This window comes from Chelonoidis abingdonii, chromosome 8 (genome assembly GCF_003597395.2).
Source record: "Chelonoidis abingdonii isolate Lonesome George chromosome 8, CheloAbing_2.0, whole genome shotgun sequence".
Lineage (NCBI taxonomy): Eukaryota > Metazoa > Chordata > Testudines > Testudinidae > Chelonoidis > Chelonoidis abingdonii.
The window spans coordinates 62184298-62199651 of record NC_133776.1 but is presented as its reverse complement, the minus strand read 5'-3'; the positions used below and the strand labels follow the sequence as shown (position 1 = coordinate 62199651).

General features: G+C 47.1%; 1 long non-coding RNA gene across 1 annotated transcript in view; it reads right to left on the bottom strand.

Annotated features, from left to right (window-relative positions):
- The window catches only part of LOC142047242 (uncharacterized), a 16055-nt gene extending 9016 nt beyond the window's left edge, over nt 1–7039 (bottom strand). Inside the window, exon 1 of the long non-coding RNA XR_012656435.1 lies at nt 6688–7039. This is a non-coding gene — a long non-coding RNA (uncharacterized LOC142047242). The remainder of the gene's footprint in view (nt 1–6687) is intronic.
- Between the last annotated feature and the right edge of the window lie 8315 nt (nt 7040–15354).

The window sequence follows — 15354 nt, the reverse complement described above, 5'->3', positions numbered from 1 at the left end:
GCAGGGGGCAGGAGGGATGGCAGGAGCTGTGGGCAGGGGGTGGCAGGGGCTGTGGGCAGGGGGCAGGAGGGATGGCAAGGGCTGTGCTCAGGGGCTGTGCACCTCCCAGCGGCCGGGAGGAGGAATTACATGCTTCCCGACCAGAGCCCATCAAAGCTTCCCTCGCAGGAAAGCCAGTTTACAAGTGGTTCTAAAACCACTTCTAAATTTAACAACCGGTTGGTGCGAACTGGTGCGAACCGGCTCCAGCTCACCCCTGGGTGGGGGTAAGGGAGGCTGTGTAGACTCAGGCCATCTTATATCCTCCTGTTAGCTTCTTTTCTTGCTGCCCCACTCTCTTACAGCCCCTTGGCTTGTAAATTACACTAATCTAGACTACCTCAGGGCCCTTTGCACACACAGAAATGAGTACTTTAATGCACCACAAACAGCAGCAGACTCACCCTTCAGCTGTGGATTCGAGGCCTTTCTGAAGGAGAGAGATATTGCTCTGCCATTCATCACCCTTAGGCCAACAGCAAAAGAGAAGGCCCTGATAGAGTTTGGAGAGAACAGCTAACCTGTAAGGAAAACTCTTTGTCATAAATGTCTCCAGACCTGATTTATAAGCTTGCTGCTACTGAAGTCAATGGAGTTTTTCCATTGCGCGAAATGGGCCCCAACTGAGCAATCTTATGGGGCAGTTAACTCAAGCATGTTATGTGTTCTCGACCAGCAGAGGATTTGTGTCTGCTATGGTGGCAGAGTTAGTCCTTAAACTTATGCTATTGGGGCTTACGCTTTTAGCTCTGAAAGTCCGTGGTCATGACTGAAATGACAGCCATTACTCATAAGCTAGCAAATTCTTTCACAGAATTATTACATGGGAGGAGTAGGCAGACAAAATGAAATGGCAGCACTCTCTAAAAGCCTGAATCTCATAAAGAGATACCGCATAATGGAACTGACATGAGAGGTTGTAAATCTGGGTTTTTTTGCAAAGGCAATTGAAGCTGTCAAGTGGGAGGAATGCAATGCTGTGCATCTACGGAACAACTATACTGTAGGTGCACCTTTTGATTCCCTTTCATTCTGAGATGACATAATATGATACATCACTGCTATGACTGACCTGTAATATAAAAATGACAAAGAAACATATAATAAAATATATTTCCAGACAAAAATTTCATGTTGAAATGAAAATTCGACATTTTTCCAAAACAAATTTTTATGGAATTTCCTTTCACTGGAAATTTAAAAAATAATTGTTTTTGTTCTGATTTGGACCAGTCTATGCATGTGTCACCTCTGGGCTGGCCTTACTGTAACTCCCTGATCTGAAGCTGAACGGCAGGATGATGCAGAAGCTCCAGCTGGTGCCAAGCGAGTCTGCCCATCTCCTCCAGGGCTCAGGCTGCCATCAGCACCTGTGCTCAAGTCCTTCGGCTGGCTCCCAATCCAGCTTCCAATGCCAGCTTAGGGCATTGGTCCTTATGTTCCTAAGCAATTAATGGATCAAGCCCCAGTTGCACTAAAGACCAGATTTTGATCTTTGAACCATCCCAACAGAGGTGTTCCTCTGGGATAATGCAAATCTCCGAAGCCCAAACACAGCCTGTGAAAGCTGGGAACAAAGCATTCTCTGCAGAGGGGGTCTGACTATGGAACAGCCTTCCAGAGGGGGTCAGGCAGATCTTGAGCCTGGCCACATTTAGAAAATATTGCAAAATCTCCCTCTTCATAAAGGTCTCATAACAAGAGTGACACATACAACACTGACACCTCCTATCTGCATCCCAAATAAAGCAAAACAAATAAACGTACAAACAAAAGCAGAACATCCCATCCCTGCACCCCTCTGCAGAGTTTCTATATCCCTGAAAGAAAAGCCAGCCAAAAACTCCATAGAGCCAACTAGGGACTTCGCTATTGCTATCAATTTTACATGCATGGAGCTCAGATACTACCTGTGATCTGTGATGGATGGCTGTACATAACCTTAGCACAGTATAAGACAGAGCAATGAGTGTGGACCAAGAGAAATCATGTCATGTGGCCATGATTAAACCCTGGACCTAGCTGGGTGTAATCTGGGTGAGCTGCCATGATGATTAATGTGATTTGTGCTGATTACTACATTGTGGTCAGCACTGCATCCACCACCTCAACTGTTCAGCATCTTGAGAAGTTTCCCTGTGCCTGGGTGAGGAGACACAGCTACACCTGGAAGGGCACATTTCCCTCAGATCCTGGACAGAGCATAGAGCTCCCTATGAGACACTCTCATAGTGACCCAGACAGCGAACCCCTGGGATCTGACAGGGTCCCAAAGATTTTGTGCTTCTGTGGCGCATGAGAGATGCAGAGAAGGAGTGTCAGAGTGAGAGAGACGGGGGAGGATCTTTTGCCTTGGGAGCATGCCAAAGAACTTTAATTTTGTTAAACATCCCTTTAATTAAGCTCTTCAATCTTTGTAAGTGCTCTCTCGATGTTCCGTGAGATAAAGACAATCTGTTTCTCCTGCTCAGAGAGGTGGCGGCAGAATGCTTCAGGTTAGCACAATTTCCTATAGCCAGGGCACAAGATGCAATTTCACAGCTATGCCCTCGGTTGGTGAAAGGCTGTGAATATTCACTATTCCTCAGCCCTGGAGCAGGGAGTAAGAAAAGGAGTCCCCACCTGAGAGCAGCTTTAACTTCCACCCTCTATTAATGACCCCAAAAGGCTGAAACTGAGGATAAATATGGCTACCTTTGGCTATGCCCTTTTTCTCTGGCCACACCCCTAACACTGGCAGCATAACTGTGTCTCCGGAGAATTCCCCTTGGTCCTGGATACACTGGCCATCCTAGCCCATTATCCGGTATCCCACAGTTGTCAGAATCAGATGCTTCCAAAGAAGGTCCAAGAACACTGCAGTAACATATGTGGGGTAATCTGTCTTCCTGATGTCTAATAGTTAGAGATTGGCAGAAACACTGAAATGTGAAGTTTGATATCTCTTCTAAAAATCATGTTGTTATTAACTATCATAACTCTGGATATCAATGTTAGTAAATTCCTGGCCTCAGTGGTTTCCTGTGGCCATGAGTTCCACAGTTTAATTACGAGTTGTGTGAAAAAGTGTTTCCTTCACTCAGTTTCGAATGTCCTACCTTTCAGTTTCATGGACTGTCCCCTTGCTCTTGTATTATAAGGCAGGGAGAGCAGGAGCTCCCGATCCCCCTTCTCTAGACCTTGCATGATTGTATATATATGTTTATCATGGCCCCTCTTATTCATCTCCTTTCTATAGGAAACTACCCCAATTTTTCCATCTCTCTTCATTGCAGAGTTTTCCCAGGCCCTTAATCATTCTCACTGCAGATCGTTAAACCTCCTTCAGTTCTGAAATCTCCATTTTGAGATAGGCTCACCAGCACCGCACACAGTACTTTAGATGAGGATGGACAATTGATTTATACAATGCCATATTCCTCCTACAGAATTCTGTAAGCTGTTTTAAAATACTCTAGAGGATGAGAGCTTTTCTATTACATTCTATCAGACTTTACCAGTAAGGACTGTTGGAGCATTTGCATCAGATAATTTACTTTACGTCCTTTGATGTGACAGTAACTGGTTTCTCCTCCGTGTATTATTATTCCATTATTTTCAATAATAGATCAGTAATGGAGCCATTACTCAGCAGCAGCTGCTGTCTAATTACTGTGCTGCTAGGTTATTCTTACTCCGACACACCTCCCCATTATTACAATGGTGACATTCTGCTTCCCTGCATCACCTTCTGTTTGAAGGCAGCAAAGCGCTTCCTGAATGGGAATGAATTCACTTCACCTCACCTCCGTGAGATCAATGGGGAAAGATGGAACACACAGCTTACAGCCAAATGTCCAAATATTGCTGCCTAAAGTTAGGCACCTAAAACCCACACTTAAATATCTCAAAATGTGGCCTGTAATTCGAAGGTGCTGAAAATCCAGACCTCCTCCTGACGGCACTGGGAGCGACGGGACCTCAGAACTTTGGAAAATCAAGGCACTTATTCAGGTGTCTAAATATGGATTTAGGTCCCCAGTCTGGAACATCTTGGCCGTTGTGCTTATTATCTACAGTTCATTGAAATGGAGCCAACCTCATGGAGAGTCTCACAGTCACATAAAACATGAACCACCTCTCCATAACCACCCCATGCTCATGTCCTTCTTCCTTCCTCACCCGTCACTTTCCTGACATCTCCTTTCTGTATCATACTCAGTCTCAGCAAGCCACCAGCTTGGATAAAACAAGAGCCAGCTGGCACCAGTGCTCTAAACTCCAGCTGAACCCAACCCTGCTTCCACACCAATAAGTACCTGAAACTTCACAGTAGTGCAGATCAGTCTGGCTAAGGGGCCAGTCTTTTGGGTTTCAGTGGGGATAAGGTTGTGCTAGGCTTTGTGCTGGGCCTCTTCCCAGGGACGAATATTCTCTCAGAAGAGAGCTGGCCATGGTGAGCTACCTTGGGAACACACCAGACGATGCTAGAGCATAGCTTGGCTTGCTGCCACGCTGATGCGATTGTTTGGGACAGTCCTTGTTATCGGTTGAACATTGGTGGAAAGCAAGAACTATTGGTTGGATGGTGCTGTGCTTTCTGCTAGGTACGGTATCGAACAGGGATAAGCCATCGTGAGGACCAGCAGAGTACTGTGGTGTGCTCTATCCATGAAGATGTGCCAGAGCATTAGCACCAGACACACAGCAGGCTGATCTCATCCACCAGGGCCCTGACCAACATCAAGGAAGTCATCAGCACCCGCTCAGCCTGCCCCAGGAGTGCCTGCAGAAATGGAAAACACCCAGTCACTTTGTGGAAGGGGATTAAGTCATATCAGAGAGAGCAGCTAGTTCCATGTTCTGCCAGAGCCTGCTCAGCAGTGCACACACACAGTACACAGCACGCACCCAGAGTGGCTGGGCACACACACACAACACATACACTCAACACAAACACCCCCCCCCCAACCACTACTGCCAGCCTTAAGAGATCAAGAATCGTGAGTCAGATCCTTAAAAAAACATTGTCAGACCATGTTTTTTCAGTACGTTTTTTGACTTTTTTAACTCCTCTCTACTCTTCTGGAAATGTGTGTCTATTATAATTTCAAGCTGAAAGTCAATCATTAGTGCCAGCATGCCTCTCCCTGAATGCTCAGCTGGAGACTCAGCATATGCTGGAGGTACACAAACATATGTGAGGAGAACTGGAATGCAGACAATGCAAAATGGTTATTTCTTTGGTTTATTTAGGCTAGTCCTAAGTAGCGAAAGGCTCGTTTCAATATAGTTATTGCTTCTGTTAATGGATTGCAATATTAGGATGGATGTCCCCTCAAAAGTATCACATCAAAAATGTAGAGAAGGGGTGGAGGGAAGGCACCCATGCTACTGGGAGAAAGGGAGAGTTCTTATGTTAGATTCTTGTGCACAGGTCTAACATAAGTATTCAGTGAATAGTTCTATAGTGTGACAAAGTTAAAATATGATGTAAAAATCTATTGCACGCATATTTAGAAATCTACTGTACAAAACCTATAAAATGGAGCTGGAAAATGAACAATGATCATCCAAGAAACACAAAGCACTCCTTCTATGTATCAAGATTGCCAATTATTTTTCAATAAAGATCTATGTGAGCTGCAAACATCTTGCATGCAAGAATGTTATAACATCAGCCACCTTTTAGAGCTTTCCACATGTCAATGCGCTAATTGTATTATATAATCCCTAAAATTGTTTATTAAAATAATCAGTTCAATCACATTCAAAGTATTTTAAAATAATTTTAAATCATTCCTCTTTCTCTGTATAAATTTGATAACTACATATATATATAATATACATTATTCAGTAATTACAATGCACTATTTTTTAAAAAAGAGTTCATAATTAATTCTCCAAACAGCTGAAAATAATTCATGTTTATTTTAATTATTCTTCCCTCCTGCAGCCCTTAGGGCTTCTCTCCTCTCACCCAGCAATACCCCCAGCCTCCACCAGTTCAGTCCCCACCACCCTGCAGCCTTATCTCTGCTCCTCCTGGGGTTTTTCACCCATCTCCTAGGCTGAGGCAGGGAGGCTTCCATGGGTTCTCCTGTCTCCCTTTCCCAGGCTGGAGTAGGGGGCAGCTCCAGGAGTTCTTCAGCCCCCTCTTCCCCTGCCCAGGCAGGTGGTGCAGATGGTGTGTGTGTGTAAGAGCAGAGTCCTGTCCCTGATGCTTACAAAAGGGGAGGGGAGAGAGTGGGGCATCCCTGAGCTGCTGAGCTATTTGCTTCCTTCCCCTTTCCCTGCCGTGAAAGCCATGAGCAGAGGGGAGAGGGTCTACTGGCTGCTAGCAGGGCTGAACTCGAGGGGGCTGGTGCATCTCAAATAAATGCTGGTTGGGTTCCCGAGCCCTCCGCAATCCTATCATGAATACCCACTTCGTCTGATGAAGTGGGTATTCGCCCACGAAAGCTCATGCTCCAATACATATGTTAGTCTATAAGGTGCCACAGGACTCTTTCTTGCTTTTTACAGATCCAGACTAACATGGGTACCCCTCTGATACTTGAATCCTATCATGGTGTCACTTGTGAGAAAATAGCAAAAGTTGGTGACACTGCATAACACATAAACAACACAGGCAGACAGACACAGTCACCTCCCCAACACCGAGTGCACCATGGCTCATCTTCTTTGATTTCTTCAGCTCAGTGGCAGACAAGTCTTGTTGCTCTTACAAGTTCAACAGCTTCTGTTTCTTCAGGAGTTCCTAATTCATGTTCCTATTTCTTTTCACTATTCATTTCCTGAAAAGACTATCAGATATTTTTTTCTGTGCTTTTTCCTTCTACAGTACCTGCTTTCACTCCTGTTGATACTTTACTGGCAGTTCTGCATTGTCATAGATCTCACTTCTCCCACCATAGAGACAGACAGGTTTTACGGGCAGAGGCTGTACCAGTGCCACCAGTTCTTTTTATTTCCTCACAAGCCATGAGTTTTCAGATGGTGCTCAAGCCAGACTGGCCATAACTCAAAAGTACCAGCCCTCGAATGAATTTCAGCCTTGCTGCAGGAGGGAAGCAGACCCCTTGTGATTGGCTGCTTTCCACAGTGCCCCACCTCCTGCCAAAGAGCAGCTAGTCAGAGCTGCTGCAGGAAGCAGACAGAGCTCTTCCCCCCTCCCTTCAGCAATGGGAAGCAATTTTCTTAGGAGGGGAGAGGGAAGTGGGAGCAGAAAAAGCACGGCAGCTCAGGGTGGCTCTGCCCTCTCCCCTCCTGTGAGCAATTGGGATGAAATGTCATGTGCACACATGCACACAGCAGGAGGGAGGAAAGGAGGGTAGTGTAAGAGAAATGAAAAAAGCACCATGTAGCCTTGTTTTAAATATCTCATGATTTTTGGGCCAGTCTTGTGATTTTTGGGGCATCTGACTGTGATTTTTGAACCTTTGGGGCTGGTGAAACTGCAGTCTAAAAGCCCCAGCAGGGGTCCTATCTGGTGCTGCTATGCAGTAATTCTTAACCTTTGTTGCAGCCTGCACTCCTTTGGTTCTCAAAATATGTTCTGCTACCCCTTATCAAAAATCAAAATATGTTCTTGCGCCCCTTATTAAAAATGGTTGAAGTAGGTCAGTTCTTTAAACTCTGATATATTTTTGTTTGTATGTTACAGTAATTGTTTAAAAAATATATAATGTTAATAAATACATGGGTTTGGTGAAACAAAGTAGTTGTACATACGTGCCTGTGCTTAATTTGTGTTTTCGATGATTTACCTTCTAAAAAAATCTGGCATGTCTCACACCCCCAGAAAGGGCATCTTGCATCCCCAGGGGGTGCATGCATTCCAGGTTAAAAGCTACTGTTTTAGAGCCTACAGGGCTGGAACCTGAGTCTATGAGCCACTTGACACCTCTGCATCACCATGGGAGGTTTAGGTTAAGGACCTAGAGGAGGGCCCTGTGAAGTTGGGTCCAGCAGGAAGTGCCACCCAGCAGGACTTGAGTGATGGCCTCTCACAGCCCCCTGATTGGCTGATACCACTACTGAAAGCAGAAAGCTAGGAAGGGAAGCTGTCTGAGTAGCAATACTGACTGTCTGTGCCACAGACTGCTTGCAATAGACCCTAGACTCTGCCTTCTGACCCTGGTTTGTCCTCGACTTTGTTAGTCCATTGCTTTCTGTAACCTGGTGCTCAACCTTGATCTCCTGGTACCCTGACCCTGCCTGACTCTAGGTTCACCCTCTGGCCTATCTCAGATTCTGGGAACCTGACTTGGCCTGAGTCCTGTGCTGACTGCTAGGTCTAACTGTCCTCATCCCTCTCTGGATGCTCTCTGAGCTGAGATTGTATGCAGCGGCCTGTTTGATTTCACTGATGCAGACACTGTGGCCTGGTCTACACTACGCATTTAAATCAAATTTAGCAGCGTTAAACCAATTTAACCCTGCACCCGTTCACACAACAAAGCCCTTTATATCGATATAAAAGGCTCTTTAAACTGATTTCTGTACTCCTCCTCGACGAGAGGAGTAGCGCTGAAATCGGTATTGCCATGTTGGATTAGTGTTAGTGTGGCTGCAAATCAACGGTATTGGCCTCCGGGCGGTATCCCACAGTGCATCATTGTGACCGCTCTGGAAAGCAATCTGAACTTGGATGCACGGCCATGTAGAACAGAAAAGCCCCGCGAACTTTGTGAATTTATTTTCCTTGTTTGCCCAGCGGAGAGCTTTGATCAATTGGGTGGCCATGGCAGTCCAAATCCAAAAAGACGCTCCACATGGAAGTGGGAGATACGATCTAATCGCTGTATGGGAGACAAATCTGTTCCATCAGAGTTCCGTTTAACAGAGACGAAATGATACATTTGAAAAAAATCTCCAGGCTAAGTATTACAGAGGCCACAGCACGGTGCTATGTGACAAGCCGTAACGGAAAGCCAAAGAATCAAATGGACACTCATGGAGGAGCAGGGAAGGGGGACTGAGGACTCCCAGCTCTATCCCACGTCCCCACAGTCTTCGAAACGGCATTGCCATTCGTGCTTGAGCTCCCAATGCCTGTTAAGGTCAAAACAATTGTCTGGGGTGGTGCAGGGTATATCTCATCAATTTAACCCCTCTCCCCCCATGAAAGAAAAGGGAAAAAAGCGTTCTTGTCATTTTTCAATGTCACCGGATGTTCTCCTGCATGCTGCTGGTAACCGCGGTGCTGCGGTGCTGAACAGCAGCATCCCCTCCCCTTCCTTCCTGATGGCAGATGACAAAATGGTGGAAAACTGTCATCATCCCATGAGTGCTCCCTGGCTGGTCTCGGGAGGTCAGCCAGGGGCCTGGGTAAAATGGAATGACCTCCCTGCATTCCTGACAGATGGACAAATTGCTTTGGTAACGGTCCTCATCATCGCAGGGCTGGAGCACTGAAGCCCATCAGCATCCCCCCAACCCCACTTGTCATGTCTAAAGAAAAGATTCCTGTACTCCCTGGACTATCATTAACAGGCGGGAGGCTGGCTCCTCTCCTTCCCACCCTTTGAATGTCCTGCTGGGACTATCAAAGCAGCTGGAGGCTGCCTCCCCTCATTTATCTCGCCTAAATAAGGTCAGTGTTTTTATTCCTGCCATTCTTTAATTACTTCATATCACAAATGGGGAGACATTGCAATGGTAAGCCCAGGAGGGTTGGGGGAGGAGTGAAGCAAACGGGTGGGGTTGTTGCAGGAGCCACCCTCTAGAATGGCAATAGCAGCTTATCATTTCTGCAGGAATCGCTGGGTTCTGACCCGGAACAGCTGTTGCTCTCTGGCTCTCTAGTAAGACTTGCCTAATTATTCTAGCAGGACTGACCTATTTTTAGACAAACATAGAAGGAATGACCCAGGGAAGTCATCCAGTTTTGTCCCGGGCGCACCCCGCCAACACCCAGCCAGGAGACACCCATGACAAGCAGCAGACGGAAAATGACTGATAACTGTCATCACCAATTCCAAATTGCAAAATTGGTAAGCAAAATATTTGATAACCATCATCCATTGCCATTTACAATAGAACAGTGATAGGGATGGTAACCATGCTCTACTACCTGCAAAGGCAAAAATGAATGCTGCGTCGTACACTGGAGGACCGCATCTGTCAGCAGCATCCAGTACACATACTGGTGACAAGTGACAAAAAGCTAAACAGCTCCATGGTTGGACTCAATGGCGTATGAGCGATCTTGATCTGCAGGGGCAATCCAGGGAAGAAAGGGTGCGAATGAGTTGTGCTGCCATTGCTTTCATGGAGGAAGGAATTGAGTGACGACATTTACCCAGAATCCTCGCGACACTGTTTTTGCACCATCATGGATGGATCTCAACCAGAATCCAACGGGATAGCCACCCCACAAGTGCAACGCTTCAGAAATCGACGCTAGCCTCGGTATATGGATGCACACCACCGAATTAATGTGCTTAGTGTGGCCATGTGCACTTGACTTTATACAATCTGTTTTACAAAACTGGTTTATGTAAAATCGGAATAATCCCGTAGTGTAGACATACCCTTTGTGATGCAGGGGTTCACCCAAACATGGCTGATGTGGCTGATTGAAATGTGACATTGCAAGGACAAGGACTCTGCTGCTAAAAGCACACAGTAGCTGCACAGCCAGCCAGCCCTGGTAGTGAAGCATGCACTGCATGCTGACAGGAGCTGGGCCAGTAGTGGGGTGGTAGGAGAGGTCCAGTTAGAGCCCCTTGCTTCCCCAAGCCTCTGTGAAGTCAATAGCCTTCTGCTTGCTGTTTGGACTCTGCACATTATCCTATGCCTGTTGTTTGCCCCAACCCCTCCCACTTTTCTTCCTGCCCCACTCCCTGTGCCCCCAAATCCCCTCCAGCCTACCCTCCCTTCTCCTGCCCATCTTTCCTCTTGCCAACTCCTTTGCGCCTAGGTGTTCCCCAACAAACAAAGCCTGTAGCCTGGGTCCCACCCTTAGCCTGTTTGGGGCCATTTTAGACACTAGGCTCCTCAGGGTGGTGATGGTGCCTTACTGTGGTATTTCAATGCCCCAGCACAATGGGGCACTGATCCTCCTCGTTACCTCTTTTGATGATGCAGTCCATTTCTTTAGTTCAAACCTTTGTTTACAAAGAAAACAGATGAAGTCTTGTTTTCCTGAGCACAGTAGGAATCAAACAACAGCAGACAGTTTCCTTGCCCAGCATTCCAAACCCTTTTTTCACAGCCAGCACTCTGCCTAAAAGCTCTCTCTCTTAAGTTTCTCTCAGGGTCACAGTACATGTGCTTCTCTGGCTGTCATTGGCTTTCTGCTGCTTCCTCTGTCTACTTCTGTGGTGTTTCTGGCTTCATCTGCCCCTCCTCACCCCAGCCCCATCAAAACAATACTCAGCAAAACCCGCTCACCCACATAGCTTAGTTCCTGACTGGCCTTGCATGGGGCCTGTGTTTTGGTTGGTGTATACAGCTAGTCTTACTCCAGGTTAACTGCTTCTCACATTTATCCTGCCTGTAGGGCAAGCCCACCAGTTTCAACAAGGTTTCAACTGACTCCCTGAATAACCGCCCCAACAGGGGCTTGCCATAAAATTAAAAATTTTATTGAAGTAAATGTTTGAAATGAAATATACACAGGTTGAGAGGGAAGGTACTGTACATCTGGGGTCAGGCTTGGGTTATGGGGGGTTACAGATATCGTTTGCAAGGATGAAAAGATACATACATATTGCATAACCGGCATAGACCCAGATTGGGATGCAGGGGTTTTTAAAGTGTCAGTGGATAAGTGGGCTCGGGTATGTCACCCATGGAATGAATAAGGAGTCCAAGTCAGTATAGGTAGAGTGGATAGGTATATGGGTGGGGTGTGTCCCTAGGTCCATTAGGGAAGAAAGTGGGTTATTTCCCTGGTCGGCTGTCTCGATTACTCGGTGTGGTATTGGCGATGTCTGGTAATGTGTTCGGTATAAATGTCTCTGGACCACCTGATGATGTCGGACACCATGAGCTGTCTCATGAGCCAGGCATCGCATCGACCAACCCCACACACTCTCAGAACCGGCTTGTTGCAGGGGTCCCATAGGCCCAAGGCTCCCACAATCAGGGCGTGTACCTGGACTTCGTTGCCCTGTGCTCTCAGGATCTTGGCCAGTGGGACATACTTCGACTCCTTCCGTGCTTGGGCCTCCTGGAAGGCCGATGACCGGTTTTCGAAAGGCACCATGACGTCTACCAGGAGGACCTTCGTAAATAGGAATAAGCCCTAGAGCAGCACTGGTGGAGCAACTGAACTCGGGCAGTTCAAGTCCATCTTGTTCCAGATTCCATTCTGTTCTGAGAAACCTGCACTGCTCTGTAGTCTTGGGCTCAGCAGATTACCCTAGCACGTGGTTCACTGGCTGCCCTTTCTCTATGCCAGGGTGTTGCCAGCAAGGAGGAATTTCTACACTGCAGCCAGAGCTCAAGCCCCTTGTGAAGAGATCAACAGGCCCAAGGAAGGAAAGATGGAGAGTTAGGTGCTGCACAATAGCCCTGCAGAATGGACTGGGTTCATTGCTACAGCTGCCTTCAGCTCTGCAAGGTAATTGAGGGTGTAATAGACTCAGGCAAATGAGAGATAAAATTAGGCATAAAAACTCCTTGCCATAAAGATGCAAATATTACCCTGGCACTAAGGGATTGCCTGGGATATTTGTATAATCTTAATGAGAATAGTTACAGCAATCCTGAGTCTAGATCAAACTGCTCCTAATTCTATTTAAGCAGAAACAGTTCTTCTTGGCCTGTGCTTCTTCACGTTTAACTAGCAATGCCCTGGTGCAATGGCATCTTGGGAAGCCACGATGGTTAAAACACATCCAAGTGATGCTTGCCAGTGCAGTGCAATTGCCTAGTAATAGCACTCTGATTTCATTCCTGAATCTCTGTCATTTTTATTCATTGTGTTGATGAGGCGTTTACAGCACTGGGGACAGATGTTCCTGAGACAAGACTCGCACAGAACATTAGCTTCTGTGCTGCCTCTGCTACAAGGAAATAAAAAACACCATTTTTTCACTTTTATTCCTTCTTTTTTTTTTTTTTGAGGGATGAAATAAACAGCCCAGTAATAACCTTCTATTAAAAGAAATGTTTGTTTTGCTGAAAAGTTTGGCGTGGTGGCACCCTCAGGATGGTGTAGTTTAAATACATGATATAAATTTCTCTAGTCTGAGGCTGCAGGAGATAATGAGTCATTCCAGCTCCTCAGATGTGGCCTGCTCCTTCAGCTGTTAGAACTCCCAGTGCTGTCTCTGAATACGACTCCAGCACTGAATTTCACACCAGAATTGGATGTGTGTGGTTCTGGATTCTATTCTATTAAATTCTATGCAGGTTCATATCCCACCCTCATCACTAAGAACCTTCCGGAGTTCCTTTAAGCATCCAGATATAGCCTTAGTCCTACTCTTGCAAAGCCTTCCTGCCTCTGCTCCTGCTGAGCTTCCATAAGTTCACTAAAAAGGATAACCTCAGGGAATGACACATGAAACCTCCTCCAAGATCCTTCTGGTGCCAAGTGCTAATGAAGAAAAGGAAGAGTCTCATCAAGACCAAACAGAGCTCACGCTGATGGTGCAGAGAGAAGGGCTTTGGATTTACAGAGCATCTGAGCCTTCTTTGGGAAGATGCAACTGTTAACATTTGATGTTTCCACATAAGCTGAGATCAAAACCAGCAGGGCTTTTATGGGAAGAAGGGGTTAATGGCACATTGGCTGGGGCATCAAACTAGGACTCAGAGGATCTAGCTTCCCTCCCCAGCTCTGCCACTGTTTCACTGTTTGATCTTGGGCCAATCATTTAATTCCCTTATGCCACAGCCTCCCCATCTGAAAAGAGGGGATAATAGTTCTTATTCATCTTTGTAACCTGCTTTGAGATCACCAGATGAAGACTGCCAAGTATTTGTTGTTGTTTTAAATGTTTATAACTGTGTCACCATGTACTCCACGATTCCACAGGTGTGTACTTTGGTATATTGGATCCAAAATTTGAGATTTCATTTTTAAAATTTCTGGCTTTTATCATTGAAAAGTAACCCTTTGAAAAGTGAAACAAGTTGAAACCAATGCCATGGCATCTGCCTGAATTTTCAGCCAGCCTGAAACAATAGCACAGAAAGGTGTGAAATGCTCTCATTCATTTTATGGGGTGTTAACTCTGAAACCTAATCAAGAGTGTTTAAATGCTGATCACTTAACTACTGATCATTTTAGCACAGGGGTGGGCAAACTTTTTGGGCTGAGGCCACATCTGGGTGGGGAAATTGTATGCAGGGCTGGGGCAGGGGGTTGGGTGCAGGAGGGAGTGTGGGGGGTGGGAGGGGGTGTGGTGTGCAGGAAGGTGCTCAGGGAAAGGGATTGGGGGAGAGGAGGGGTGCAGAGTGTATGAGGGGGCTCAGAGAAGGGGGTTGGGGTGCAGGAGGGGTGTGGAGTGCAGGAGGAGGGTCAGGGCAGGGGGCTCAGGGCAGGGGTTGGAGTGCAGGAAGCGTGCAGCAGAGAACTCAGGGCAGGGGGTTGGGGTGCAGGAGGGGTGCGCCGTGTACGAGATGGCTCAAGGCAGAGAGTTGGGGTGCAGGAGGGGTGCAAGGTGCAGGTAGGGGGCTTAGGGCAGGGAGTTGGGGGGCAGAGTGCAGGAGGGGTTTGAGCTCCAGCCCAGCACCACTTACTTAAAGTGGCTCCAGGGTAGCAGCAGTGTGCACAAGGGCCAGTGCAGGCTCCTTATATGCCTGCCCTATCCCCAGCCCGCGCTGCTCCAGGAAGCGCTGCGGCCCCTGGGGGAGGGGAGAGAAGAGAGTTCTGCATGCACTGCCCTTGCCATGCCTCCAGGTACCTCTTCCAAAGCTCCCATTGGCCAGGGTTCCCCATTCCCGGCCAATGGGAGCTGTGGGGGGTTGTGCTGGGAGGCAAGGGCAACGCACATGGAGCCCTCTGCCCCCCATCCGAGGACTTCTTCTGAGAGCGGTGCGGGGCCCACGGCACCATGGGTGGCAATCCTGCGGGCCGAATCCAAAGCCCTAAGGCTGCGAGCCGTAGTTTGCCCACCCCTGTTTTAACAGAAACCTTCATCTAACGTGTTTGTCACAGAATTCCAAACCACCAGCTCCTGTGCCAGAAATCCCAGCTTTCCCATCCCCACCTGCCCAAACCTCCAGCATCCCCTCTTGACAACTGGTTTGGCTCAACTGGGCAAAAAGTGTCCCTTGACAAAAGACCGAGTCAATGGGGTTTTCAATGGGGCATCATCATAGACTGGAGAGTTCTGCAGGGATCCATACTAGGCCTGATGCTATTTAACAATT